Raw genomic sequence first — 3,909 nt, 5'->3', positions numbered from 1 at the left:
ACAGTATTTCTTAATCAACTTGGAGGTATATTTACTTACAATAAAATACACGTATTTTAAGTATACATTTTCAATTAGTTTAATGAATTTTGACAAATGTATATTCTTATGTAGTAACCAAAACCAATCAGGAAAAAAAAATTCCCATTACCCCTCATGCCCTTTTACAGTCCATCTCTATCGCCACCTCCCCACTCCAGCCCCAGGCAATCACTGATCTAATTTCTATTACTATTATTATAAATTATTATAGAGCTTCAATCTAAATGAAATCATAGAATAAGTTCTCTTGTCTCATTCTTTCACTCAACATAATGTTTTTGAGATTCCACTTTGTTGCCTGTGTCAATAATTATTTTGTTTTTTGGGTTTTTTTGTTTTGTTTTGTTTTGTTTTTGTTTTTCCCCCCACTACCACAAATTATGCAGTCGAGTTTCCCACATTTGGGGAAATCGCAGGGGTCAGCACATCCGGAGTGCAATGGATAAGCCTCGCCCTGGGAAAACCACCTTCGTGATCATGGTATCTCTCCTGCCAGGTAAGTATAATAATTGTTTTGTTTACCCACAGTCTGTTTTATCTATTCACCTGTTGATGGCATTTGAATTGTTTCTAATTTTTTTGCTATTATGAATAAAGCTATTATGAGCATTCATGTGGTCTTTTGTGAATATATGTTTTCATTTCTCATGAATAATAAATACTACCAATGAGCAGGACTGCTGGGATACATAATAAGTATGTGCTTAATTCCATAAAACTGACCATCATGAGGATACCAGACTAGAACAAAAGATGGTGCCTCAGAGTCTGTATGAGACGATGATAAAGTAGAAATAAAGCCTTGACACGATGGCAAAAAAAAAACCACACAAAAAAAATACCTGACCAATTGTTTTCCAAAGTGGTTGTACCAATGAATTCCAGTTGTTTCACATCCTCACCAATACTTGAAATTGTCCATTTTAAAAAATTTTAGCGGAAATGAAAAGTATATCATTGTGGTTTTCATTAGTATTTCCCTGGTGACTAATGATGTTGAGCATATTTTCGTATGCTTTTGGATATTCAAATATATTTTCTTCTGTGAAGTGTCTATTCAAATCTTTTGCTCATTTTCAACTGGGCCATTGTCATATTATTGAACTTTAACATGTTTTTACATATTCTGGATATAAGTCCTTTTATATATATGTATGTATATATACTAGATGCCCAGTGCATGAAATTCGTGCACGGGTAGAGTCCCTAGGTCTGGCTGGCTATCAGGGCCGATCGGAGCCTTCCTTCCCCCAGCTGGCAGCTGCCAGCTGCCAGCCAGGGCCCTCCTTTGTTCGGCCCTCCTTTGTTCCTCGCACCCCCTGGTGGTCAGCACACGTCATAGTGAGCAGTGGAACTCCCGAGGGGACAATTTGCATATTAGCCTTTTATTATATGAAAATACACACACACACACACACACACATACATATACATATATATATATGTAGTGTGGCTTACCTATTTTCTTAGTGTCTTTTAAAGAATGAAAAATTTTACTTTTGATACGGTCCAATATATTAACTTTTTTGTCTATTGTTAGTGCTTTTTAAAAAATATATATTTTATTGATTTTTTACAGAGAGAAAGGGAGAGGGATAGAGAGTTAAAAACATCGATGAGAGAGAAACATCGATCAGCTGCCTCCTGCACACCCCCTACCAGGGATGTGCCCGCAACCAAGGTACATGCCCTTGGCCGGAATTGAACCTGGGACCATTCAGTCCACAGGCCGACGCTCTATCCACTGAGCCAAACCAGTTAGGGCTGTTAGTGCTTTTTATGTCCTAAATAGTCTTTGCCCACCCAAAGGTTGAAAAGATTTTCTCTTACAATTTTTCTTCTGCAACTTTTATGGTTTTAGTTTATATGTTTGGGTCTATAAGCCATTTCAAATTAATTTTTATGTATAGTGAGAGATAAAAATTGACATTCATTTCTCTTTTTAATATATTTTATTGATTTCAGAAAGGAAGGGAGAGAGAGAGATGGAAATATCGATGATGAGAGAAAAATCATTGATTGGTTGCCTACTGCACACCTTACACTGGGGATTAAGCCTTCAATCCAGCCATGTGCCCCAACCGGGAATCAAACCGTGACCTCCTGGTTCATAGGTCAACGCTCAACCACTGAGCAACACCAGCCAAGCTCATTTCCTGATATACAAATATCCAACTGTCCCAGCAACATTTATTGAAAAGTCTATCCTTGCCCCTTCTGAATTACATTTGAGACTTCATTGAAAAATCAATTGGCCATACATGTATCTATTTCTAGTATTCTCTACTGTATCCCAAAGATGCATATCTATTTTTACACCATTATCACACTGCTTTGATTACTCTGGCTTTATAATGTCTTGAAATCAGGTAATTCCTCCAAATTTGTTCTTCTGCTTCTAAATTGCTTTGGCTATTCTACTAGTAGGTCCTTTGCATTTCCATGTAAATTTTAGATTCAGCATATCAATTTCTACAAAGAAAGTTTAATGTGATGGAATTTTTATTGTGAACATACTGAATCTTTAGATTATTTGGGGAAGATTGGACAGTTTAACATGATTGGGTCTTTCAAAACATGAACATGGTATATCTCTACATATTTAGGTCTTTTTTAACTTCTCCCAGCAATGTATTTTTATTTTCAGTGTAAAGGTCTTATATATCTTTCATTAAATCTACTCCTAAGTATAGAATGGCAGGCAAGATTGTGGAAATGGACAAGGTATTAAATGAACTCAGAATAATGTCATACCAAGAATATGAAATGGTTCAAGAAAGAAAGTGATCAATTATGTTAAATATCACTTAAGAGATAGAGAGTAGCCCTAACCGGTTTGGCTCAGTGGATAGAGTGTCGGCCTGCGGATTCAAGGGTCCCAGGTTCGATTCCGGTTAGGGGCATGTACCTTGGTTGCGGGCACATCCCCGGTGGGGAGTGTGCAGGAGGCAGCAGATCGATGTTTCTCTCTCATCTATGTTTCTAACTCTATCCCTCTCCCTTCCTCTCTGTAAAGAATCAATAAAATATATTTAAAAAAAAAAGAGATAGAGAGTAAAAAATGTCTATTCCTTCAGTCATTAATCCATTCAAATATCTATTAGAAACCTACTATACCCTGGCCAGTATGGCTCAGTTGATTGAAAAGTTGCCCATTCAACCCAGCCTGCATGGGCTTAAGCGTCAACCTATGAACCAGGAGGTCAAGGTTTGATTCCTGGTCAGGGCACATGCCCAGGCTGTGGGCTCAATCCCCAGTGTGGGGCATGCAGGAGGCAGCCAATAAATCATTCTTTCATCATTCATGTTTCTACCTCTCTCTTCATCTCCCTTCCTCTCTGAAAACAATAAAACATATATATCTATATATGTAAAAGCCTAAGCGACCATTTGACCAGTAGCTATGACGGGCACTGACCACCAGGGGGCAGACGCTCAATGCACAGGCATGGAAACATGGAACAGACTGATGAATCTCAGAGGGAAGGGGGGAGGGGGAAGGGCTGGAAGAGATTAACCCAGCGGTTCTCAACCTGTGGGTCGCGACCCCTTTGGGGGTCAAACGACCCTTTCACAGGGGTCGCCTAAGACCATTGGAAAACACATATATAATTACATATTGTTTTTGTGATTAATCACTATGCTTTAATTATGTTCAATTTGTAACAATGAAAATACATCCTGCATATCAGATATTTACATTACGATTCATAACAGTAGCAAAATTACAGTTATGAAGTAGCAATGAAAATAATTTTATGGTTGGGGGTCACCACAACATGAGGAACTGTATTAAAGGGTCTCGGCATTAGGAAGGTTGAGAACCACTGGATTAACCAAAGATTAATTAAACATGGAACAGACTGA

The 3,909-nt window shown here is 38.0% G+C and overlaps 1 pseudogene; it reads right to left on the bottom strand.

Annotated features, from left to right (window-relative positions):
- Positions 1-396: 396 nt before the first annotated feature.
- LOC111827883 lies at positions 397-546 on the bottom strand (annotated as a pseudogene).
- Between the last annotated feature and the right edge of the window lie 3,363 nt (positions 547-3,909).

The sequence above is a fragment of the Myotis lucifugus genome, unplaced genomic scaffold (genome assembly GCF_000147115.1).
Source record: "Myotis lucifugus unplaced genomic scaffold, Myoluc2.0 scaffold_239, whole genome shotgun sequence".
In the NCBI taxonomy this organism is placed as follows: domain Eukaryota; kingdom Metazoa; phylum Chordata; class Mammalia; order Chiroptera; family Vespertilionidae; genus Myotis; species Myotis lucifugus.
The sequence above is the reverse complement of the archived record's forward strand: the minus strand, read 5'-3'. Positions and strand labels throughout refer to the sequence as shown.